The 27770-nt window shown below is 38.2% G+C and overlaps 1 protein-coding gene across 6 annotated transcripts in view; it reads right to left on the bottom strand.

Annotated features, from left to right (window-relative positions):
• ARSJ (arylsulfatase family member J) overlaps nt 1-27770 on the bottom strand; it is a 219623-nt gene that overhangs the window by 96534 nt on the left and 95319 nt on the right. For 3 of the 6 annotated variants that reach the window (XM_068941762.1, XM_068941763.1, XM_068941764.1), the window contains one exon: nt 15222-15279. The exons of the other annotated variants lie outside the window; for them this stretch is intronic. The gene's annotated coding sequence lies outside the window, so the exon portion shown is untranslated. The remainder of the gene's footprint in view (nt 1-15221; nt 15280-27770) is intronic. 6 annotated transcript variants of the gene reach the window in all.

Raw genomic sequence — 27770 nt, 5'->3', positions numbered from 1 at the left:
GGTAAGTGCTTTCTCAGTTACAGAGTGAACTTATGGGAACGCGTTGTTTTAACTGCTCTTCTCACAGACTCTGCTATTGCTGCTGCAGCCCTCACTAAATGCATCCCTGGGATTCACTAAACATTTTTGGCATGTAAATACTTTTAGATTTACTACTTTTTATGTAGGAGTCATTCCCTTTCACTGAAAACCACATATGCTTGTTTCTGGTAATTTTCTCTGGGTCATTTTATCTTGGTCTGTTTCTTCTTTCTTCATGAAAGTTTTCCAGGACAAAGCTTTAACAACAGTCCCCGCTGCAGAACATCTCTTTCCGGGGAGCTAGAAGTACTTGTCTTTCTGAACAAGCTCCCTCCTTCCAAATCCAGTCTGGTCTCTCATTTATTCAAAAAACACACAGGCAAAATACCACTTCTGTTAAAGTCATGCCAACCTTTGCAAAAGAAATTGGTAATGGTTTTTGTTTATGTCCTAAAGGGAAGAAAGATTCTCAGCGTTTTCAGAAAACTAAAAACAATCTCAGATAGGAGATCTAAATCCTCATCTACTTTTAGATCTTTTTGATAAAACATTTCAAAATACAATAAGGAATGTCAGGGATTTAGGTAAATCAAGTTTCATTGTTGCAACACTTGAATTTTAGGCAAACTCAGAACAGAGTCCAGAGTCCTGAACTGAGTACTTGTATTTTCTCCTATTTGGTGTATGGTGGTAAGGGCTTTACAACCGAACAAGACACCAAAGGGAGTAACTCATAAAAAATTAGGTATCTAAATTTTTGATTAGATGGTGGGCTGACCATCTAGATGGTCAGGTGGGCTGACTTCTTCCATTTAAGTTTCACAGTCTTGAAAGATCTGCTGAGGTAAACTTTGGCTCTTTCTCTCAAAAATGGCAAGGGATTGGCCCTTTCTTTTAAAGGTAGAAAAAGATGTGACTGTTTTTATCTCTTAACTCAGCTGTTAGAACATATCACTAAGATGCTGGAGAGGTCATCTGAATTCTATGAAAAAATCTTTAACACATCTCACAACTTGGCTATGAACTTACCAGTAGGTTCCTGCTGAAGTTATTCCATTTTGAGTAAAAATGTAGAGACTCTATAGAATAACAGTTAAAAGATTTCACTTGGTAGGGGAGAGATTTGCATGTCAGTCCTTCCAATACGCTAAAATATGCTTGTAGGCTTGTGCAGCCTGCATCTACCTGATTGAGTCATTCAGGCAAAACAGGCAGTTCACTTAGCTGCTCAGAGATTTTCCTCTGTTAAGACTGAATCATTTACAGACTTGTTGTGAAGTGGAATTTTATTGTAAAAAATATCAATTAAAGATTCAGGTGCTTTTAGGGCAGTGAGGTAGGAAGGCAGAACAATAATATTGTTTTTTGAGATTTGGATGCCCAAAGTGGAAACTGGACAGACCAGCTGCGCAGGTCCTTTTATGAATCTGCCCTAAAATCCTTCCATTGCAGAAACAAGTCCTGTGCTTCTACACAAAGATCCTCTGAATTCAGAACCTAGGTAATCTCAAAAACAGCTGAAATAGATGTGTTAGAGTGACAAATCAGTGACTATTCTGGAAAACAAACTCAGAGAAACAATTAAGATGTCTGTCTGTTCCCTTTACCAAGAAAAGTTCTCTGAGCCTGTCGTTTTGCAGCCCACAGGGAGAAAGATCAAGACCTCTGTGTAAAGTTTAGATCTCATGATTTTTATCAGCTAAATCTATAGGGCTTCTGTGATGCATTTAGAGTGAGAGTCGGCTTTGGTATATTTAAAAAAACCAGTGAAGTGATAAGTCCAAAGAAGCCTTCAATCATACTGTGCTTTAGAACTTTTAAGAAAACCTAATAGACCACTGAGTCATTATCCTGCTATTTATAACATTGAAAATAATAACATCCTGAGGGATGAGGGAACATAGAAAGCATGTACAGTCATCCTCTAAACAACACAGCTTCAGCAGAGGAAGATGCTGTTAAACTCATCTTTCTGATTACATTTAAGAAAGTACAGAAATTGCAGTACACGCTACATATCTCTGCTCACAAATTTCACCTGACAAGCTCTTAGGAAAATGGTAGCAAAAGAATCCACAATAAGATAAAGAGTTCAACTGAAAATTTCAATTATGAACAAATATCTAGTCAATGCTGAGCTCTTAGAATGATCAGATTTACTAAGAACTACGGAAGAAAAAAGCAAGTAAATAGCAGTAAGTGGAAATGCTGTGCACATTTATTTAGATACTTTGTAATAATGGAATTTCGAATGTATCTGTGTGAAATCAGTAGTCAGTATTGTCTTATCAGTTCTTCACACACAACTCTATTTTATTACTTCGTGACTGGATAGTAAATTCTTTGTACATGTCTTGCTCTTTGAAGGCTGTACAGTGGGTAATACAACTGATCCTGACCTATAGCTAGAGCTCTTACAGGTTAGTAATGCAAATTTATAATAATAGAAGACTATCATAATCAGATTTAGGAAAAGTATATTGTTTCCATCCTTAAATCTGTTCTGAGATCCTCATAATAAGTGGGCACTCTTCTTTTTAATTCTTTTAAATTTTTTAATTCAGTTACCTAACTAGTAACTTATTAGACACATACCTGCCATGCCTTTCTGCAGCCCAGCTTTTGACCCCTCACTTTATAAGAAATGGCATGAAAGTGCTTTTAAAGAGATATTAGTGTCACTAGGGTTTTTTGGGCATCATAGGAGAAACTGGGGAAGCAGCCCTGAGAATTCCAGCTCTGCTGCTCTGCTCATTCCCATTTGTGTCTGCGCAGATCTATTCATACTAGCATCACATAAGATAACTCATTACGTTAAGTGTCTGAACACAGCCAAAAGTTTGACAGCTAAAAGTTCTTGAAAAGGCTCTGTTCCAAGCATCTACTTCATATCCAATTCCAAAATCATGAATTTAATTTACATGTCACTGTGCTCATTCCTTCATAAATAAGAGTTAGTCCTTATGGAGTCAAGGAATCACTTATAATCTTTGTTGGTAATGAGTGGAAAAAAGCATTCTGGGCAGACACTTGTTTATATGACAACAAAGGTTGCATAAAATAGATGCCTTTCCACATGCAGGCTGTACAGCAGGCTGAACGATCCTCAGAGCAGTGAGGGAGTAGAAGTATTGTGATCCTTATGTTCTCAGTAAAGAGAAGGTCTACAGCTAGACTGGGACATTGGAGTTATCTTCCACTCACTTCCCCAGGGTAGCCATGTATTTCCATGTTTAAACATCTTTCCACCTCAGGCTGCAGAGGTCCAGTACCTTACCTATAATGACCATTAGAGCAGACATAGCAGAGTAAGGGAAGGAAAGGAGTCTTCATTTTCTTTAAACTTATTTTTGATGACAGGCAGAGGAAGTGTTAGTATGATCATGCTGAAGAGGAGTACTCTACTTTCTTTGCTATTTGTTCTGTACAATAGGTGACTGCTTCACCCTTACTGAAAGCTCTATTCGAGGTTTCTTGTTTGAACTGTATCATGAGCAAAAAGCATAGTCCAGCCTTTAAACCAGTCCTATGGTTGAATAATAAAAAATGCAGGAGACCTCCAGTGCCTAGAACTGCTTTAAGCCATGACACAATTATTGTTCCCTTGGCTCCTCTCTTCTTTGCATAATTTTAATGGAAAGATGCACTATTATTACTCACTTTGACACTAGTGATGGATGGAGTTTCTAGCAAGAATCAAAAAGCTGCTATTTTCTTGGGAAGTCTCCTTGGCTTTGAAACTCTCCTGTCCTACTTTCAGATAACCCAAATCTTTTTACTAACTGTGCATGCTGCAAAATATTGTTTTAGTTAGATTTTTGGCAAATGAGACAAAGTAAAGTAAATAAGTAAATGACACTGGCAGAGACCTTGGGTGGTACTAGAATTTTGAGTGTGCAAATGTGGCTAATTTTTACCTTCACACTCACCAAACTTTCCCCTGGTGACTCAGAATTTACTATATGCTCTCTTTTTCATGATATAACTTCAATTCTGCTTCCACTGAAATGCAAGGAATACTTTTTATTCTGTAGCTTAAGAGGACAACTTTATAAAAAAGATTAAAAACTTTATAGTATACTAAAAGCCCTCTGTAGTATTAAGAGGTCATCATTCCACTAACCTTTAATAACACAGCACTACTACCTTGAGAAGGATTAATGGTCTACTTTACCGTTCTTTTGCATGTTGAATTGTGCTTTGTTCTGAGATAGTCTCAGTTATTTCACCAGGGTCACTTATGAAGCAAGGCCCTTCCTATTATAAGACTATTCTAGCTGAGATAGCACACCCATAGCCATGGGGATGAAAAGACTCAAGCTTCACCAGCTCTTATCAACACGGAGTATAATCTTAGGTGCACTGAAAACAATGAGATCTGTCACTTATTTCAATAAAAATGAAATGGGTTCCCCTTTCTATAGTTTCAAGGAGGAAAAAAAATAGTACTAAGAGAAAGCAAATCTTGTTCCTGTCAATCAGCTCCTTATTTAATATTATTTTTGGCAATTGCATGCCTAATAAAGAGGAACTTTATTACTGCCCAGGGTTTGCTATGACAATGACCAAACTTTAAAGTTCCTGCATTTCTTTTACAAAGCCATATCAGTCAGAGGTGAGATGTCATATTTCAGACAACCTTCAACTGTTAGCAATTAACTTACATATTTTTGTAGGACTTACAGAAAGCATAAGGCAAAGTTATCTTATTTTTACCCCATTTTGCTGTTGTATTACTTTAACAAAATAGACTTTGAATTACATAGATAAAAATATAGCATTACATCAGCATCATATCTTCCAGAGAAATTGACTGATTTAGACAATTTTATATATGACTGTAAAGATGAAAGTATACCTCTCCACCTCACTGTGTGTTACAATTGTTACAGTTTCACAACTGTCTTGGATCTCTTTTGCATTTCTTCTGCCATAATTTTCTTGTATCTTAGTATTTTATGAGATACTAATTTATTACCGTTGGTCCAAATTATACATTGAAATAATTACAAAGACTTGGAAGTTTCTGGTACGAAAGGTCTGACTTTTAGCTCTGCAGAAAGATATGACTGTACTATAAAACAGCTATATCTCTTTTCTGTGGTACAGCATGCACAGATTAGGTTTTTCAGAGATTAGTTGCTCTGAAATAAATATACTGGTGTCCTGCCGGTAAGTTTGTTATTTCTTTATAATAACTGCACACAAAGAAAGCCTGTTCCTCCCTTTAGGTGCCTTTGACAAACTCTTGAAAATACGCTTCGCACAGACACTGGTAGTGAGTGACTTATAATATTGCCCTAAAAATATTTGAAATATCTCTACTTTTAAAACTACCCCCAGAATCTCAGATAAACTCTGCTCTTCACTGCCCATGGACTAGGAATAAAAATTTGCCCTGTGCTGTGCAGGACAATCATGGCCAGCTGTAGCCCAAAAACAGGAAAGGAGTTTCAAATGTGTGTGGCCCTCTCCAAGAACGCCTCAGCAACTCTTTTTTTCACTAATGAAATTTTGAATGAAACATCTCTGCAGATTGCAACCGTGAGAGTGGGTCATGCTATGACTAGTCTTTAACTCTAAGTAATGGTTGGTTCTTCCCTGGAATTACAAACTCCAGCATGGACCTCTTCCATCACCCCAGGTACAATCAGGAAGGAAACAGACAGAGCTTGCACGCTTGTGCTAAAAGCACAAGAACTGTGAAGACAGCAAGTACTGTGCGTGGCTCTTGACAACAATGCAGCAGGGACATCTCTGCTTGATACAGGATCAGGCCCATTATAGATGGACTTTGTAGACAACAGACATCTGCTAGAACAAGAGAAGGATATACCTTTACAAAAGTGCAATAAGAGAAATAATTGTATTTCATTTAATCCAGGGCTGCAAAGACATTAGGGTTATTATTTATACTACTGTTGAAGGAGAGGGTGTCCAGTCTTCTAGAAGAGCTGTCTCTGGGCCTTTAATATTATCTGAGCTCACTGACTGGTATATTCTATGTTATGAACTCTGAGCTAATATGTTGAAAAGGCCATGTGGAATATTGAAGGAGGGCTGCTACCTGCTAACACTGAGAATTTCCATACTTGGTAAAATCACTCTGCAACCTTAGCTGATGCAGAATCATTTCTGAGATATTATCTACGTTCTTCAGAATAACTTTAACTGGGACTCATCCAGAAATGCAGATATGAATATAAGGATGGCAGCAAAAGCAATAGATCAGAGATTCTGACAATGGTAAATTAGCACACACTCGAAGATAAAGATGATGATCTTCCTTCACTCTCACTCCCTTATAGCTGGCTCTACTATGCAAAGCCTAAAAGCCTGAAGTGTCTGTTGTGATGCTCGTGGGTTCGAAAGGGCTTGTAGCTGCTGACTTGGAAACTGGTACCCTGGAAAACACCACAGGGTAGCTGAGTATGCCAGTGGCCAGCATGTGGCTTTTGAGCTATGGGAGCAGTGCAAAATGCACTTTCTGCATAAGTACCCATCAGTACTGAACTGATAGGATGATCCAAATCCCTAGCAATGGTGGTAAGTGAGCCAAAGGGACTGCTGCTGCAAAATAAAGGTCGGGCTGCCAGGGGCTGCTGTCATCTCCTACTGCAAAGACTCTTGGATTCCCCTCATCTTACAGCCCTTAGGAGTAGAAACATATAGCTGATGGAGTTCAGACATAGGAAGGTTTTAGCAGAGTCAAGAGTCTGGCCATTCCAGATATAGATGGCTTTATTTAAAAGGCAGATATTAAGCCCATCTCCCATTGACATCAGCTACCCCTGAGGTTTCTTGGTGCCTCCAGAAATTTGATTTTTAGTTTCCAGTTCTTTGAGTAGCATTCATATGCTGAGAGGAAGAGGGAAAATGTAAGTAAATACAGTGATTTTTCACTTTTTTAACATGGAAAAGCACTGCATGCCAAGAAATACACTCTTTCTATTTGTTCAGACAAGTTACTAATGTCTATATTGCAAGATTCAAGAGATAAAATATTCTCCTTCATGTGTACACATGTGGGAAGGAAAAGGGCTAGTATAATGTAAATTTTGACTCTGTTGAAAGCATAGCTCTATGGGAATAACTTCCTAACAAGCTCAGTTGCAATGAGCAAGAGCTGCATGAGAGAAGAAATAGGAGAATCTTTGTGAGTGTCCTCTTTTTCCCTCCTTGCCTTTAGATATTTAGCAAGTCCTTCTCCTCATTCTTTTTGGTTGAGATAGAGTGACCTGTTCTCCAAAGGGGTGGAAAAGGATGATTCTTCAAACATATGGTGAAAAGACTGAATATAATGTTGGGAATTTGCAGCTGGAAATAGGATAGCAAAAGGGATATGGTTTTTTTTTTAAACACAATTAAATCATAGCTCAAAAAGGGGAGGGGTAAGCAGTAAAGGAAATCTTTGCAGCTGGAATAGGTCAGGCAGATAGAACATTGGCACATGTTCTATCTAGATTGGCACATTCAGTTTATTTATTATTCCAGAACTTGTCTGAAAACAAGGCTCAGAAGTGCAAATTTGAAGCTGAGAAGTGGAAGGGTGCACAATGGTTGAACAGAACATTTTTTAAAGATTAGTCACTTTAATGTGCCCATATATATCTTCAAAAAATGGACCAGATTCTCAGTGGGTGTAAAAGACAGCAGTTCATAGAACTCAGTTATTTACACTAGCACAGAATCTGCTAGTTTCTACTCCTGGCAATCACCAAAGCAAAAAACTACACAAAAACACACACACATAGAGCAGCAAAGTGGGGAAAAGCAGACCTTGCAAAAAAAAAGTGCCTCTCTTACTGCTAAAAATACATGTTATGTTTTCTTTTTAGCTTTAAAAAGACCTTGCTCTAGAGCTCTACTTCTCCCAAGCTGTGCAGCTAATTTTAGTGGCTCCCACATGTTGCAACGCTAAACACTTGGGCCAGTCTCTCCATTCTCATTTGGGGATTTTTGTGTTTGTTTTCAAAGTAGCCACCAAGGTGAAGCATATCCTACAATATTCAGCAGTATTGTAAAAAGAAAAACTCTGACATTTGTATGTATATTGGGTGAACCTTTTGGGACTGGTTAGCTTAGCCAGCTTCTATTAAACAAGGTCCCTGTAAGTACCTGCTCTGTATTTCCAACTGTAAAGTAGAGAGACATTCACAATAACCCCAGCTATGGTTGTCTATGCCAGACCGACAGGTCACATATCTTTCGGTGGTGGCTTTGTCCTCTTCTTTGTTTTGTGACCTCCCCTTTCTTGAAACTCATTGTTATAAATAAGCATGATGAGGAAAAAGACCTATATCTAGGTTGTACTAAATGCAAAAAATTAAAATAAAAAAACACAGATAGCAAGCATCTCTTTTCATTTTTTCTGCCAATGGCGAGATCACATAATCCTGCGGAAGGGTTGAAGCTTAAGCTGACAAGCCATCATTAATGCAAACAAGTTGTGTTGGGGCACTGTCGGAGGAATAAGATGTTCTTTTAAAACGCTTTGGTATGCCAAGAAGTTTCTAGACATTTTACAAACCAGATGCAGTAACTTTAGCTTAGAACAGATGACTTTCCTAGCAACTAAAAGAAGGGTAAAGGAGGCTAATATTTTGCTATACAGAAAAAAGCATAGCCATTTCCTTAGCATCACAGGACATGGTGTTCCAGACAGAAAGCCTGAGGTATCTGAAGTAACAACTGCTGTGATATTGCTAAGGTGTGCAGGATGAACACAGCCCCAGCTTTGTCATTCAGAAACTTCTTAATGCTCCCTTCTTCTAATAATTCTGTGATCTGCTAAGCGCTCAGTATGCAGTGCACATACCAGACAACTTCAATTAAAATTAAGGGGCAGTGTCATATTTTGTTAAAAGTAAAAGATTCAGCTTTAAATGTTTTCCTGCAACCACATTTTTTTTCTCCTGGGAGAAAGAACATCGAGGTGCATAACTCGCAGGTAATGTCTTGGCATATTCTGTCTTCTGGAAATTCACATTCCTTCTGTTAACTTTCCCTGCTTAATGATAACTATACAAATGAAAACCCTAAAAACAATCTATCTGCCTAGAACTTTCTCTGACTTATTTAGCACCAACCTCAGCTGATAGTGTGCTCTAAACACAATTAACCAATCTGCTCACATATGAATTTTCTTCACTTCTATTTTGGTATGTAATTTCATCATTTTCCTCAGTATTTTTTTTAGAAAGAACTTTGGAAGTGAAGGTTGAAACATTATGCTTCGAACACACAAGCTGTGACTAGAGACTGACCTCTTGTTCTTTTTTTTGGTGAAATCCATCTGTCCTTTACTTTTATTTTCAGAAAAGAGAAATTTTAAATCAATGAAATATCAGAAGGAATTTACAGTGCAGGCATAAAAAAAATAGAAAGGAGGCAGTCTCTTCCACTTTATTATGACATTCATACTCATTAAAACTCTGTAATAAGGTGAGGGGTTATTTTTCTAATAAAAGGTGGTATTTTGATCAAATGCAAAACCATAACCTTTTTTATAACACATCAACACAAAACTAGAATAATACATCCACTCTGCAAACTATTCTGTGATATTTTGCACCTCGCTCAAAAGAGGTCCGAAGCTACTAATCTTGATGTCAATTAGCAGTGGCTGCAAGAACTGAAATGACTTAGATATAAGAAGGTATAAGACATTGGAAGACATAAGACAGGTACAAGAGAGACCTCAGGAACAATGAAACAAAGTGAAAGGAGGCCCACCTCAGGAATGAACGTACACAAATGCACACAGCCGGGGAAACACGCATGAGGAAGAACTCTGCAGGTGGTCACAAAACTGTGACACTGTTGGGATAACTGAGATGTGGTAGGGCCACTTGCATGACCAGAGTGCTACGATGGAGAGGTGCAAGCTCCTCAGGGAGGACAGGCAGGGAAGACGAGGAGGGGGTAGTTGCCCTCCACGTGAAGGAGCAGCTTGAACATATGGAGCTCTTCTATGGGATGAGTGACAATCTGGTTAAGAGCTTGTGGGTCATGATCAGATGACAGGCCAGTAAGGGTGCTGCTATGGTGGGAGTTTGTTACAGACCACCTGATCAGGGCAAGGAAGTGGACAAAACCTTCAAACAACTCGAGGAAGTCTTTGTGTTGCAGGCCCTCATTCTTAATGGGGGACTTTAACCTCCCTGTGATCTGCTGGAAGAGCAAAACGGCAGAACAAAGGCAGTCAAGAAAATTTCTGGAAGGTGTCATGAATAACTTCTTGATACCGGTACTGTATGGGCCTAGGAGTGATGCGCAGCTGGATGTGCTACTCACTAACAAGGACAAACTGCTGGGGGAGATGGATAGCCAATGGTAGTCTGGACTGTAGTGACCATGAAATAGCAGAGTTCAAGATCCTGAAGGGAATAAAGAAGGCAAATAGCACAGTACAGACCCCAGACTTCTGGCCACCAAACTTCAGTTTATTCAGAGAAGGGGTAGGTGGGATCTCATAGGGGGTTGGTCTGAAGGGTGAAGGAGCTCAGAAAAGCTGGCAGGTCTTTAGGGACAGCATCTTCCAAGTGCAAGAATGCTCCATTCTGATACTCAGGAAGACAAGCAGATATACCATGAGGCTGGCTTGGCTAAGCAGGGAACTCATGATTGAACTCCAATGCAAAAAGGCAACATACTGGAGCTGGAAGCAGGGACAAGCTATGAAAAAGGAATTCAGATACACTGCCTGGGGCATGTAGGGATGGTGTTAGGAAAGCCAAAGCTCATCTGAAGTTGAGATTTGCAAGGGAATTTTCAGAAAGTATTCTATTTTTCCCTTGAATAGCTGTTTGGATAAGAAAGCTTTCCTATAAAGAAAGAATTTGTTACATCATTTTAAAGGACGAATAACAATTTGTGGTGGTATAAAGCGCTCTTTAAACTTTTGTGCCAATATCTACCAAAGAAACTATCACATGCCACACAATGACCCAAACTCACTTCCCATTTACAGCCATGCAACAGTCAACCCAAATCCTTCTCAGGAATGAATAATTAAGTATTATTTTTAAATAAATCTATTTTTAAACAAAATCATGAGGTTATGAACCTGCCTGAAAATCTACACTATAACCTGAGAGTAAGATTTTTTCTAAATAACTCTTACATGGTATTTAGACAGCTGTTTAATAACAACATAAAAATTTTGCTCGTTGAGTTATATTATAGTTTCTACTTGTGCTTCCAGCTGGCTGATGCCTGGTCTAAGGGGAATGGAGACAACAGCCAAAGACACACATTGCTCTGTGCAAGAATTAGAAAAAGGAAAGGCTGAGAGCCAAATCATCCTCTCCGCTTCGAGGTGCCGTGGGGTGGAATTCTCACACAGACTGACCAGAACTTGCCTGGAATTTCATAAAGTAATGGAGATACAGATGTCATACTTCTATGCATGTGGTCCAAGACCACCGCAATTTCCTCATGCCTCTTAGGTCTTACACACTGACAGAGGGCCAGCCTCCCTTTGGGGATGAGGACCTCCATCAGATTGATTTTGACCTCTTTATAAATGTGAAAACTGAGCTATGCAACTTGCCAGACCTCCAAAATCAAAACCCTGACTTTGATCTTCTTATGAATACACCTGGCCCTTGAGTCTCTAACAGGAAAATGTTGTGATATATAACAGTTCTTTCATATTTAAATATACATAAAGGGAAAATGCATAACGTCAAAGGGCTGGGTTAAACCATCTGAACAGGATGAACTCATAAGCTTGTTCAAAAACAGCTTTGGAAGCATGTTTTATTGGACTATGCAGATCTGCTGAAATTAAAACTTTGTGCAAACACATGGATTTCACCATCATTTTGTTTCAGAAGAAAGCAGAGAAAAGTTGAAATGTATGGCACTGTAAGAGCAAAACAGTATTATCTTTAAAATTTTAAACTTTTTCCTTCATGGAGAATTTTGAAGTGCTGGCATTTTATTCCGCTTTCTACTGCGGCCAGACTTCAAAATTACCAAGTTCTACACTAAAAGAAGTTCTGTCTTCACACAGTTCTAAAATTCAGGTTGCCAGTCCCTTAGGTGCTTTGCTGTCTATGTCCTGCAACTATAATAGAAGAGAAAAGAGAGACTGTAGGAAATGCCTCATGCCTTATGTCTTGGCCCAGGCAGGCAGCATATACTGTCTTTCTTTTTTAATAATACTTCTACCACTTGACAGAATTCAATATGAGTTCACTCCCTCCGCTTCTGTTACACGTAATCCTTGCAATACTGAGGATGCAGGGACAATGAGCAGGAGCAGCAAAGGGTAAACCTTTATTTGGCTCAGCTTAGACTATGCATATGTATTAATGGTATGTGTACATAATGAATGGTAATGGTACATTAAAATCAGGGAACCTCAATAACATTTGGTCCTAACCATGAAGAAGAGTTTGTGTAGAGATGAGGGATGTTCAGCATTTGATATCCCAGCACAGGAGTTCTGCACATGAAACTTTTCCTCCCCCTTTGTTCACCATACTGATTTATTCAGAATTCTGTCTGAACGCAGCTGAGTCTGTGCGTAATCCCTTCAGCTCTAATCAGTGTTCTACAGAACCTGTTTCCCTGTTGTTGCATTGCCTAGCAAGAGGTTTCTGGTAGAATGAGAAAACATGTCATCTAGGCATTTACTACAGATCAGGCGTGATTTTATATGATTCATATGGAAAGATTCTCATTGGTTTGAATATGTGTCAGATCAGGCCCTTAGTATATTTTGCTTCAGAATTCACATATCAGGATATGCCTCACTTATTAATACTGCAACAACTGCAATGGCACTTCTCACAGATAGTTGCCCAAGGATTCAGTCTAGATGGATTCATGCTGTGTAGCTCATTTTTGTTATAACTGACTGAATGCCTCAGCTGCCAGTTTAATAGTTTGTATTTTACTATTCCTGTTTATTTTTAGGCAAATTATACCTAACATTTTCCAGGAACAAATATTAGATTCATGACAATTTTTAAAAGGTCCTGATCCTTTCTGTAACTTATTGTTCCTTCCAAAAAAATTACCATTAAAGGGAGAATTTTACAACCTACTCTCTTGCTCCCACAAGGAATTTTTACAGTAACTAAACTGTTTCTCAATATTTAAATTTCAAAATCCATGTTTGCATATTTGCTTTGAAGGAACGTAGATTAGTTTCAGCACTATTAAAATTTAACAGAACTGAAAGCAAATAAAACAGAAGTTGGAGATACAGTATACCGTCAGGGATGCCACACTGATCTGAGGATATTAATAGGTGCCTAATCATTACAGTATATATCATGTTCTTTAGGGAGGACACAAAGAAATACTCAGCATTGGGTTGTAGCCAAAACATGCCTCTCTGTCTAGGAGTCAGTCCTGCCACAGGCACTGTGACAACCTTCCTATGACTTCAAAAGAGTCTCCTGGATTTGGTTCATTCCATTAATATACAAAGGCCTGGATAGTAGCTCTGTGATTACTTTATCGTAAGTCATTTCTCCCAGTTAGTAGCAGAAAAATCAGTGCAACACCAGCTTGCAACTAAAGAACGAACCCCAAACCTTAGTTCTTTTCCTTCATGAAGACATTAATTCATTAACCTGACAGTTATTTCTGTGACTCGAATGTGATACTCTTTGAGTATCCCTGTTTTGTACAGACCTCTGTCACCCTGCAGCATAATTCCCTGCTGTTAGACAGTTGGTATTAAACACATGAAGCCATATCTAATGCTCTTCCACTTTTAGAACACTTAATCCAACATTTATCTATACCTTAAAAAGTATACTTCTTTGTCCTATATACACAAATGAAAGAGACAAGAAGAAATGGAAGTTAGGTGCTAGATTTAAAATGATACCCTAAGTCTTTAAAATCAAAACACTGGTGACTGCTAGCTTCCTCCCCTTACAGAAAGCATGATTCATTGTTAGAATCACTGGGCAAAACTCTACACTCTGTGTTAAGCAGGAGGACAACTTAGAGTATCAAAGTGAATTCTTCTGCCCTGAAAAACTATGATTCTACCTAAACCTTCCATTTTCCACCCACACTTCAGAGTTTAATAGTGCTAGCTGAGGTAGCATGTAATGTGAGACCTAATGGTTCAGAGCAAAAAAAAAAAAAAAAAAAAGTTTAAACTGTGGCAGTTTTAAAGTTTCAAAGCATACTGGAAAAAAAAACAGTGTAGGCCTGCCTAGTAACTAGGCAATCCAGCGCGTTTTTATGAGATTAAACTTGTTGGGGTTTTCCCAGGGATTAACGTGGCATCTTCTGAGTACTACTGCATATAGGAAGAAGAGATTTAATTATGTCATTACAAAGATCACCACTGGGAGAAATGTTGGAATTTAAGGTCAAGAACAGAGCAACACAGTTGGGCCCAGACTGCTTTTATGATTGTGATTTTTGCTGGGGAACAGGGTGTGGTGCTCAGAGGATGACAGGTTTAATAAATGAAGCACCAGGAAAGAGGTATGAATTAAGCCAGCCCAGCTAATGAATAGAGAATAGTTTCTGAAGTGAAGGAGAATAATAAAGTAACAACATATGAGATGAATTCCACAGTCATTCAAAGAGGTTAGAATACCTACTTATGTGTATAGGACTAGGAAGACTTTCCACTGTCACAATGGTTAGATGGTTTCAGTGGATCCAGAAGGTCTCAGTGAATATCTAGCCACAAACTGCCAAAAGTCACAGGTCACAAAATGTTCCCAGATACCTTCTAACACAACATAAGACATATATTCATGTCTCAACACCAGAAGCAGAAACACTAAGGAACACTAAAGGCTGAGGTTCTGACATAAATTCTGTGCAAGTATGTAGAACAAAGATTGTGTGAGAGAACAGTACAACAATTCTGAAGGGGAGAAGATTTGAACCAAACTTATCTTTGATGCTTTGATGCTTAGAAGACTTAAAGTGTATGTGTCTTTACTACACTGGAAAATATATCAAGACAAAGGCAAGGTGACTGAAGAACAAGAATGTATCTAGTCTGATGGAGATAAAGAATAACAACAAAAGAGAAGGATCATATCAAATAAGTATGTTCAAGAAAACTCGTAGCGTAGAAGGAGAACTTGCAAAATTGTTAAAATTTTCACACAGCAGTTCAGGGTATATATTATCACAGAACAAGCTCCCGGTGCCATAAAACAGCAAATCAAAGCAAAGAAATAGAAATAAAATTTGGTGCTTACTAAGGAAACCGATGGAAAATGTCTTCACACACAGTTAGAAACTCAGACTTGCTGGTTCCTGAAATTAAGATAACATAAATGGAAAATTATTCAAATTATCTAAGAAGCTGGTTTCAAAACTCAGTTTCTACCAGAGCAACATGCCTTATAGCAAAAAGCCTTGTGCGCATCCATCAGAGGCCTTTTAGGAGCAAAATTTATCCAGAAGCGTCTACATGCTGCAGAACTTACCAAGGGCCACAGTGCCCGAAGACTAGCCAAACTAATGGCATAACCAAAGTAATACAATACAGGCAGACTATCAGTGGGACTTCCATGAAATTGCAACTGCGTCTTGAAATCTGCCACTGTCTTTTGGACAGAACACATTTACAGAGGCATCACTCGCCACTTAACAGCTCTTTATGCCCCAACAGTTGGTGCAAAGAGAGCTGAATATATTACAGGACCCTGTCTTGCATTTTTTGTTAGTTTTATTTTAAGGTATGCACTGAAGTGCTGGGCAGATACACAAAGGATATAAATAATGTAGAAAAAACATAGCAGGAAAGTTCTTTTATATTACTTGTAGGACAATGTTTTCAGATCCTAGAAATGCATAGAGCAGTACTCTTAAAGCTAATTTGCCTTTGTAAGGTTTGTTATTGGAGTTTAAAATGGGTAACTTCCACTTGGATAAATTACAGGTAGTCTAGCTTACAACAGAAATAATGATTGCAGAACAGCAAGAAGCTCAAACCAGAAATAAAAGAAAGAAAGATTAAGATAGAAAGAATTCCACCAGTCAACCTTTTCTTTTTGCCACTATGAACACTACGTGCTGTAGGGAAAAAAAAAAAAAAAGTGTTTCTGTGCAGACATTTACCTCTGGAATGCTTTTTTATGCCGTAAAAGGGGGCTAAAAAGTGAGTTTTTTTAGTTGACAGCAGCAACCATAGTTAAAAAATATGCTGAGAGAAATTGGCACTCAAATAGAAGCTAGTTTTTATCCAGGTGACAAAAATCTGGGGAACATCTAGAATATATGAGTGAGCATAACAAGAGGCAACAGGGTAGCTAGGACAAAACTTACGGTCACTGAGATTGTATATAAGAACCATATTACAATGAGTATCCTACATGACTTTGGTGTAAACAGTATAGATCCATAAATTCTGGATTTACAGAAGGCCAAATAAACAACAAAGACAGCCTAAAAAGATGAGGATGATTGTGTCAGTTTCCCCCTTAGCTCACTCCAGCAAAAAAACAATAAAGAAAAGACTAAACATTAACAATTTAAGAAAACAAACAGAATAAAAACTTTTCCTAGTGAAGAAAGCAAAAAAGAAAAAAACATGTTTTTGTTTCTGTTATTTGATTAGAGAAGGAAGATGAAGAACAACCCTAATTTGTTTGCTCTGCACTTCATAAACAAATTTGCAAGTGTCTGTTAATTCATATAAGCTGGGTGACTGAATACAGCGCACCTGAAATGTTATGCAATGGAAGACCATATTTCATTTTTCATTTGATTTAGGCCTTTGGCAGAAGCTCTCATGCTTAAAAGCATCTGCAGAGCACACGCACACCTGGTCTTCCAGCAACATAGGTCTATTCTGAGCTATTTTCCACTCTGTTTCTCTAGTCTAAGCATGTCAGCTTCTGTCTTAGTATCTTTGTTCTGATAACATAAAGGAATAGGCAAGAGGAACCACATTTTACAAGCCGCAACCAGCTCCTAAATTGGAACTTCTGCTCCTATTTGTCCTATTTTTCGCTGCTCCTGTTTGACGCACGATCAGAGTTGTCCCTCTCTTCCAATTTTTTAAACATAACTGATCTTCCTTTTGGAGTGTGTTTTTGCTATGCTGGTGCAAGGTAAAGCACAAAGAACATCATCATTGTTATGATCACTTTGCTGGGAAATGGTTCCTAAACATAACAACAGATTCTTTAGATGATAAAGTGTGAAGCCAGAAAAGTATTTGTAAGGCAGCTTTATTCAGAAAGCTCATTTGTTTGCCTGCAAATCCTTTAGCACGTACAGTTATGAGCTGGTGGGGGAAAATGAATCAGTCCCTTAAGGAACAGTAGCAATTTGCTGAAGACTGAGAGAAAAACATAGCTATAGAGTAATAATATAAACCGAGTCTTATGCTTCTTCCATTTTGCGTAAGGAACAAATATGTTGGCTCTCTCAAGGACTGTGACTGGCCAGGAAATCACAACTGTTGAGCAAAGGAGATGTTGCAATTCCTCCACAGTTTTCTCCCAGCACTCTGGGTTGCTTCCAGCATTGGCATAATTTTTTTGTTCAGCTGACACCTGTGGAAAATGCAACCTTGATTTTTGGCCTGTGGTTTTATTGCTATTTCACTGCAAATAAAACACAGCAGTCCAAACATAACACTCTCCTGGTATTTTTTAAGACACAGATCAGGTAGCAACATTTTTTAATAGACACCAGGAGTAGAATTTATTTTGTTTGCAATTTATCCACCCAATTCTTCAGGTTTCAAGGCAGCAGCTTCATATTTGTGATGCACAAATTGTGCTAAAGAACAAGAACATCTGAGAGAGTGAAGAAAAGGAAAAATGAACCACTCAGTGCTCCAAAAGGATCGATACAGGCCTACTCAGTAGAAAATAAGGACTGGAGGGGGCTGCTTGCAGGTAGAGAGAAAGGTGCCTGGATAGTATTCCCTAATTTCTAGTTCTCCTAACAGTAGCATATACAGAGCTATTCTCTTTGAATGGTAGCAGGAATGAAATCAATAAAATTATATAGAAGTTTTAAAAGATCCGTAATCCTCTAGCAGCTAATAGAGAATGCTCTTTTTTTCTACAGGCTTCTCAAGCCACCATACAGATGTTAGCACAGAATGAATTATCTGGTACAGAATTCCCTAGGACCTCTCTGAAGCTATTTCTCTGATAGGACCACAAATTCCACGTTTTATGAACTCTGGAGAATGGCAGAAACACAATGCTATCAGTCTGCCAAGCCTTGCTGCTACTGTGAAGTAATTTCTTGGCATCCTACCAACTGGGGTACCTTCACAACGATTGCTCAGTTCTGCTGTGATTATCTATTTTCATCATCACTATAGACTTATACTGAGAATAGATGGAGCGCTTCTATTTTATGTCTGTTTCAGGCTAACATTGTACAGTGTTGTCTGTATTTAATGCAGGTTGAATGATTTCACCTCTGATGTATAGGACTATGTTATATCCCAAAGACCTGTGAGAAAGACAAAATTACACAAGGAAAACAGCCAGTGATCAAAATTCACAGAGAATTTTAGGACTGGGGAACCGGAAAAATGAAGTTCGGATTGACTAGCGCCACCGTCTCTTTAGGAACGATCTTTCAACGCACAGCTATTCTGCACAACACAGTTTGCTTGATTTCTCTTGTTCAGAAGAACAGAAGGGAGTTCTGCTTGAGCCTAGTAACATTCATAAAATTTGTATGTAAGATCAGTCCAACTCTTCTGCTTACTAAAAAGCATCTGCGTATTTCAGAGGTCTTTAAAGTCTATTTTTGCAGCATTTCAAACAACCCAAGAGTAACATAGCATGCGCTAAATTTTCAAAGGAAATCTAACTGCAAGCTTGGCAATAATTGTCACACCATTCCTTGCTGCTGTTGATTGAGCTACACAAGTAGCTGTGTTTACACAAGTTAAAGCCAAATGACTAAATTATACTAAATAAACAAAACAGGAGCGCAGGGCAACACACAAAACAGCTGAACTTCACAATTCTAGTCTATACTATTGAGCAAAAAAGTGAATAAACTTGTATTTTAAGGAGCTAGGTTTAATCTTTAGGATTCGAAGACGTTATTCTATCAGACTAAAATCCTGTGAGTCCAGCGAGGGGCAGTATCTGGCTGCAGAAGGGAAAACCACAGATGTATACAGGACTTTACTATTCAGGTCAGCCCAAAGACTGAAAAGTTCCTTTTTTGTTAACCCACAGAGTCACCTAAAACATTTTGCTTCCAGGTACTCCAATTTTTAAACAAACAAACAAATGAACAAGAGCTGTCCAATGAAACATTAAAGTGAAACACTTTGACCTTGTCTGAAAAACAGGATTTAGGAGTGCTCTCCAACCCTTAGATCCAAACGCACCCATGCCCTGCATCCCAATGCCACGTTGAGGCAAGGCTCCGTGCACATCGTTTCCTTCTCTTCCCAGTCTACACACAATTTAGTTTCCCTAGGAAGGAAATCTGAGCTTCCAGGGCTGCAGATAGCCACAGTGTGCTCTGGTTACATCCTCAGGCTGAGGGATAAAGCAAGCACGACCTTGCATAAAAATACTGGAGTGCTCATATCCAACAGTTCAGACCCAGCTTACTGCAGATACCTAAAACTTAGGCAGATGAAAAGAGAGAAAATCCTAGAAACAGAGTCAATGGGGAGTAGACAGTTTTGCATGTCTTAATTGGAGTAGCGTTACCATACTGTGGCAATACTGAGGTCTTGTACTTAAATAATTATCTCCCTTTTTCTGATGCCAAATGTTTTTGCTTCAGAGCAATTTACCTTTGTTTAACATACGTCATGAATTCTGCTATTCGGTAATTCTATTTAAAATTCAAAGCACTCTAGTACTCTGGTTACTTTTACTTAGCAGTTTCAGCTGTATGCTCTGGCAGACACTTTACTGACTCCTTTGTTCTCTCAATGCTAGTATTTATATTGCTTATCTTAAATTCTCTATTAATTTACTTAAGGCAGGAGACTATTTAGGAGTTTTAAAAAAAATCAAAAAATCTTAGTTTTTATTTCCATTGAGTTGCACTCTGCTTTTGAAAAAATATCTGAAGACCTAGTTCGATTGAAGATACTCTGCCTTCATCGGACGGGTAGTTTACGTAGAACAGATGGTGCTTGAAAGTGTGTGTATTTGGCTACTATAGAAATTGAAAGATAATTACATCTTTCACGAAAGTTCTGTCAAATTCAAAGTGGTACCTGTTGAAGCTTGTCGTTCATGTGAACCTTTTAGAACTACAGAATACTTAGTTGACAAAAAAATAAATATATTCTTTTTCCATCTACCTAGGTCTTCCCAGTTCAGGGGAAAAACATCAAAACTCTTGTGGTCAGAATTTTTTCCTCTCATGTTTCTAATGCATCATTGCTTTTCCTGTTTAAATCAGGACACTGTAGTGGGTAAGCATCAACACTTTTCAATTATTTATACCAAGTAGTAAGCTATCACAATAGCTTAAGGGGAAAAATTACCTTATTTTGTTTCAGTATTGGCTCCTGAATAATCTTTTCTTGCAATGCTAATATGGTAGCTATAACTCATTCCCTCAAAGAAAACACAATATTGCCTGTGACTGCATCAGGATGAGGAGTTCACCTAATGTCATTACATCGAAGTCTGAAGAAGGAAAATAAAAAAATGCAGGGTAAAATTGATTCTAGACAGGGTATATTCACTGGATGCTGGTACATATTTATACCTGATTTAAAGCTGAAAGCATTGAAAAAGTAATATGAACACAGCTATGCTGATGTAAAGGAGAGAGAATAAATCCACTTATGATATCCACAGTTCAGAAAAGAAATGACGGCTTTCAAAATGATTTTTTCTTGTCATTTATAAAATAATAAAAGATTGGTTTCTGCAGTGCGAAGTAAAATATGCTAGAGATTAGAAAAACCATGATTCATACCTATTTGGGGGGAGGAAGCAGAAGAGAAGGTTCTTTTTTTTTTTTCCCTATGCTCCCTGGAGTAGCAGTTTCCAGGCTCTCTACATGTCCTTCAAATCTCTCCTTCCTTTCCTCATCCAAATTCTAAAGAGTTTCAGGTTTTGCTCTTTGAAAAAAAAAACCCAATGTTTGTGAGGGAGAGGTTTTAGGGACAGAGTACTAGCAGTCCTTAAATCTGTAACAGGATTTGTTAAAGAGGTCTCGGACTGTTCCCTAGACATGGTTTCAGTCATGAAGTCAGTCTCCAGCAGTCAGAGACAACTGTCCCTAGAGAAAAGGCCAAAACTTCTCTTTCAGCTCCTATTACAGACTTCTGACCTTCAGGAAGAAGGCCAGAGGCCATAAAACCTAACACATTCCAGCTGAGATAGAAACTAGAGAGACCAAGAACACTGCCCATGTACCTACAAAACGTCACAGTCCTTTTAAGGATTTAGCTGGACTAGGAAAGTAAACTGAGCGGAAAAAACACGTTAGTTAACACTTTCTACCAAATGTATTTTAAATTACTATAAGGGAGGGAAAAATTCATGTTTAAAAATGAGTTCATTGGTTGCTGTCAACATGAAGCTTGAGGACAACTAGATTAAATGCTATCCATTCATCTACGTGTACCTTAGCGCTAGAATTTGTTGGACCAATGAAACTTTTACTTAGTAAAGAGTTCTTTTAAGGAGCTGTTTGCACCAGCTGTTAGCACAAGACATTCTTATCTGCTCCATTTACAAGCCCAATGGAAAAGCTCCTGCAAAAACTAATGCATTCTCAATATTCAATTTGAAATGCTCATAACTCAGTCAAATGAAAACCAATTTTCTCTGGGGAACTCAAAAGCATTTTTTCTTGGTGAGGGCAATATTCAAGCCATATTTCAAGTTTCAGCTCCCAGCAGTTTTGGCTGTAGAACTGTTTAAGAAGTCACTTTACAAATATATATATAAAAGTTACATATATATATATATATATATATATATTTTTTTTTTTTTTACTTTGGCATAGAGGTTTTTTTTTTTTTTTTTTACCAGTCAATTTCATCAGATTCAGGAACAGCTGAACTGCCTCAGACTTTCTAGGCAAAATAAAAATACAATCAGCTTCAGGCAGAGACAAAGAGTAGAACATTTCAGATTCAAAGGTGAAACTTCAAAAAGTTACGAGGAAATAAAACCTGAGAGTTGGAAATGGAAATCTGGGTTGTAGTTGTTTATTCCGCTTCTTCATGTGACGTAACAAAAAGCCCTCCCCTTTCAACACTGTTGGTCAGATATTATTTAAACACATCAACGTTTAGAAGTTTATCCAAACTCATATGGGCCAAAAAACCCCTTGTAAATATATTTGAAAAACAGCATGTCATATTTACATTATGCTATATGTATGTGCAGGCTACAGTTGATAAAAAAGTTGCATATTAGCTAATCTGTAATCTATATCTAATCTCAAATATTATTTATATAATACCAGATATATAATCCACACTGAAAATACATGTTTTTGCTCTGTGTGGTCAAATGAAACCCTCTTTTGTATTGGTTTGTCTCCTGTGACCACCCTTTTACGCAAACAATAGTGATGAAATAGCTTTATTTCTAATGTAATTTCATACATATACTCCAAAATTTAAAGAGGAAGTGCAAAGTAAGTAAATATTTACTTTTAACTCCCTCAACAGATTGCTTTTCTCAGCAGAGGATGTTCTTTACTTATTTGAATATGTGCAGTATATAGATCCAAATAAATAGATCCAAGAGTCCACATTATTTTATAGATCTTTCTAATTAGATTTACATTTTGCCTATTGCTGAAATATTGCTGTGTTCTTCTAAGCCATGGTAGTACTTGCACTTAAATCCTTCTTAGGTCCTTATTAGAGGACATAAATGGTACGTATATTTTGCACTAGCTCATCAAACATGAGGACGTTTTACTTGTGAAGAAACAAGGAGCCAGATCTTTGACCTGGTACATGAACAGATCTTCCAGTTGTCTGAGAAAGGCAATCACAATTTCAAGTCAAGCGCTTCGCCTGAAACTCAATCTAATCATGAAACGTTCGGACTTGCAATGACACCTGAAATGTACTGCAAACTGGGCTACTTCTATCCAGATTTGCGTACAGACTTACTTAGCAAGCTTATGTATGAATTGAAGCAACAGGCCCACGGACTACAAAGTAGAAGTGAAGAAGCGTGAGCAGACACAGAACAACTTAAATAAACCTAAGAAAAAAGATAGTGAAGAATACAAAAAAAAGGTGCAAGAGGGAAAGAATCAGTGTGATAGGAAAGAGATGACAAGTGTTGAAAGACTGGCAAAATAGCAGGAAGACTTCAAGAGGTACTTCTCCTTTGCCTGTGAGACGGGAAAAAGTGTGGTCCACACAAAACCATTGCCTTTGGTAGGTACAAACGCTCCTTGCTAGGACCTCCTGAAATGGAACTTCCTGAGGATGTGATGGAGCAACCCAGTTTGGGGGCTGGGAGGACAGTTCAACCCTGCAATTCATTGCAACGTGTGAAAGAAAGTGAAGCAAATTAATCCCCCTTGCTATGTTCCTCAATTAGTCCCATTTTGCAAGCTGGGAGTGTCTGTGAAGTTTCTGATCTGTAACACTCACTACTGAATGGATTATGTATTATACTTCCTAAATCACTCAGCGCTTAGAGAGGGACAGGACAATAGTATACATACACCTCCTGTAAAACGGCTGAAGGCAAGGAGGAAGTAATACAAGAGTCATGGGTTGGTATAATACAGATATGCAGATCTGTGATAAAACCTGTTACTTTCCACAACTCCTCTGTTATTTCCTCTAAGGATTTAGAGAGACTTTTTGATGGGTAGAGAATAAGGCTAGGGAGGAAGTTAAGAATGATTCCTTTCCTCCAACTCCTTCAGAAAACAGAAATTCTTAAGTTCTGAGGTACTAATAAAGGAAATTACTAGGATGCCTGACAATCCTCATAAAATTGTAACTCTCTGGCCTAGTCCATACCCCAACTGCAGTAATAAAAAAATGCATAAAATTCAAGCTAAGCAGTTTGTAACCCAGTCTGGAGCTCACAGTGAATAAATTCAGCTAGTTGCTTTAAAAAAAAAAAAAAAAAAAGGCACATGTGTCTTCATGGCAAATATGGGGTTTTGTCATTTGTTTGCTGCTGCAGCGCCGTGAATATTGAAACAGTTTCTCAGAGAATTCCAGAGATGTTCATCTCACCTTATGATCTTCTCTAGGAATTAAACATTACTTCCATTTTACTTACTGGCAGCAAAAAAGAACAGTCACATTGAGATGAGGATCATAAAAATTAGGCATGTTAATAAATGACTATCTGATTTGTCACAATATTGCCCTGACAGTCCTCAAATTCTTAATAAACAGTAATCCAGATAAATATACTGAGAGTAATACACCTTTGGAAGCCAGGATCAAAACAACCACCTGATCAACTGAAAATGAATGAATACTCTGGAAAATGTGCGTTATAATAATTTGCCAGTGACAACCCAGGATAACGGATGCGTAGATGGAACTAGAAGCTTTATTTCCTCTGCATTTTGTAGCCGATGACTGCACAGTTCAAAACGGCTGCTGGGTCACACTTTGCATGCACCAACGTACACCAGCCAATGTTTGCAGAAGCCCTAGGAAATATGGTTTGAGTATTTTATTTTTTATTTTTTCCAAAGGCAGGCGTCAAACAGGGCTGTTCACTGCTAACAAGAGTATCTATCTTTTGGCTTTGACTGCATACGTGACAGGGGAAACTAAATACACTTTTATTAACCAGGTTTTCAAATCCCCTGTTCTCATTGTTTCATCTTAGCACATACAAGGAGTCCGACTATGAAGAATATTCTTACGAGGATATTGTTCCATTGGCCCTACCTATTCATGAATATATTATTCTCTGTAAATAAAAGGTGCCAGAATAATGTTCTTGGTTAGTAGCAGCCTGGACAACTGTGCTTTCCCTTTTTGTGTTTGAATGTCCTTTGGCACATGAAGGGAAAGTTGCAGGATTGCAGAATGACGTTAGGTGACCGTGCTTGAACTGGTGGTGTCTGAGCTGTCTCTGCTCTCACCACGATGAAGTTTAGAGGCTTGTTTCTATGTCTGGGCAGTTAACATTACGAATTCTCTCTTCCTTTTACCATTCAGTTATTTTATTTTGTCTCAACTTGAAAGGCTGCTAGAAAGCATAACAGCATAACATTAGCAGAAATCATTTCTTTCTGCTTATTAACATTTCTGTTGGTAAAGACTAGAATCCAAAAGAGTTTTTCTCAGCATCTTACTAAATCAATCCTGTAAATTCCCCAGAGGTACCATGGTGCACTAGCCATTGCAAACATACCACACAGAACACTTACTTCTTGCTCTGTATTTCATTATTGTAGTAGCTACTTAGCATTGCTAAGTTCAGTCATTTCACTGTATCTTGAAGCTGCTAGATACCATGCAGCCATATCATAAAGTGATGTGCTGACCTAATATATCCTGCCCTTCACAGTTTGTAGACATTTTTAAGATACCAAGTACTGCTCTAGTTCCCAGATCCTTGTGGCTGCCACTTGTACAAATGCAAAGATATCTGATCATGTCTTTGTTAGGCAGTAAGAACCTTTCTTGCCCACATTTTTCATCTTTCAGTACAAAGGCATTTCTCAGAGACGATTCATTCTCTTTCATTCTGAGTTTATAAATAGCTAAGCCAATCTTTAGCTTTTTGGGTAGCACACCCTTAACCTTATTGTGCTTTTTACAAATTTCATTGCACCAGTGTTCTCTTATTCTCATTATTTTGCAGGCTTATTGGTAGACTTTGATTCTCCACCTTCTCATTTGATTTCCATTTTTGCGATATGCACAAATGTTCCTTTTAAGGCAGCTACTGAGCTGCAAGCACTACCAGCGCTTATTTTATTGACAGTTTCATCTTACAGTGTCCAAATGATGCCTTTACAATAGCAGGAAACTTTTTCTAAACCTTGTTTATCATAACCAACTATATTCAGGCTCTTGAGTTCCAGTAGTGATTTACTGTCAGGATGGCTTTGCTGAGAAATTTCAGGGCTGATATGCTCCCTGTACAGGCACATAAAGTTGCACTTTCCTGCTGTAAAAAGTGATATATTCTGTAACTAAGTAGCCTTACAGATAAAAGCATTGAACAGCATGGACTTCTCCTTACATCCTATCTCAAGGATGTTCTTTTCCTGTTTATGGTCACCTAAAGAAATATTATTGAAATTTCTTTTGGACATATTAATACTTCACTTTGATCTTTTCCTCTGGGTATGCTCATACAAATGTACTTTGGGTCAGTTCTTTTCAAAAAGCTGTAGCTGAGATTGGGTAACTGCCTGCTAGACAGGAGCCGACTCCATGAAATGGTAGGAGCGGAGGCAGACTTCCCAAAGGCACAGCGAGTGGGACTGAGCACTTCCCGTACGTCACATAGCAGAAGAACATCCTGCTTTATGTGAGGGGTCCAGGCCAAAGTGAGATACAGGCTTCCCAGGTCCTGCCTAAGATCACCAGCCCTCCATGGGCCTCACCATCGGGGGGAGGGGGGTGAAAGAGCCAGCAAAGAGCTGGGTGCTTCAAGTGGGAACGTGAGTGCAGCTAGTGCCACTGCCAGGGAAAGAGACTTGGAGGCCAAGAGAGGGCCAAAGCCCCCTCTCTATTCATCAGGACCATGCAGTGTATACCTGTGGTTTCTCTTGCTCATTTCCTTGCCATAACTGTGCATAAACCCGAATAGTTTGCTTTGCGGCACTTCCTGGACAGCTTCTCCTCTTTGCCTTTTATGACTGGCTCCTAGCTAGTACTTGGCTTTTGTATCTCTGCTTTTGCTACCTGTTCCTTTTCTCATATGTTCTGTCTTTGCTGCCTTCCTATCACCACCTTATTTCTCCTTTGCTTGTATCTGTGGTCATACCTCTCTGTTTTATCTCATGTATGTGAAGATTAATGTTGATGAGTCTTTTCAGCTGCTGTTGGGATGTCTTGTATAGTTTAGCTACTCTGAATAGCTTTTTCTAGTGTTAAGTACTAGTCATTTTTCAGATATGTAAAATCAGGGCACTACTTTCTATTGTGTGCCAGGATTCTTGGAAATCCTGTATTGAGATCAAGACTCAGTTGTACTAGTCACTGCAGAAAAACACATATTAAGAAATAATTCTTCCTGGGTAACAATCTAAGTACACATGGCAAATGCTGAGAGAAGAAACAGAAACAAAATTGAGATAGCTAATCCAAATCCACATGACAATTTAACAGTTCAGCCACAAAGAAAATCCTGGCATCCAGACTCGTTTTCCTACATTCTAAACCAACATAACGCTATTTATCACTTCTTATTTGCCTGTATAGCAAACTTTTAGTTAGTTCTTAAATGCTACACTTTTCATTGACAGAATATTAGATGATTTATGCCTTATACTTCTGTTGTTTACCTTTCATTTCCATAGTGTATTTTCAGGTCTTCACTATCTAGTAGGAACACATACATACGCAGACAGCTGACTGATTTTTAAAAATCTGTCACTTCATTTTTGGAAAGGTTAGAAAGCTAAACTCAATTGCTTATCTTACAAGCAAGATCTGATGGAGAGATCAGACCCCACATAGATGTTTCCTGGCATTTAGATACTACATTAGAATAAGAAGAAAAACAATTTTATTGTCTCTGAACATTTGGGAGATATACATTTTTTCCCACCCTTAGTCTGCACAGAAAGTAAAAAATCTCAAAACCTGTTGCAGGCTAAATTCTCACATTTTTTGACTCATTTGACAAATTTCAGTTTGAACT

This window comes from Struthio camelus, chromosome 4 (assembly GCF_040807025.1).
Source record: "Struthio camelus isolate bStrCam1 chromosome 4, bStrCam1.hap1, whole genome shotgun sequence".
Classification (NCBI taxonomy): domain Eukaryota; kingdom Metazoa; phylum Chordata; class Aves; order Struthioniformes; family Struthionidae; genus Struthio; species Struthio camelus.
Note: the sequence above shows the minus strand (reverse complement) of the source record. Positions and strands in the feature narration are given on the sequence as shown.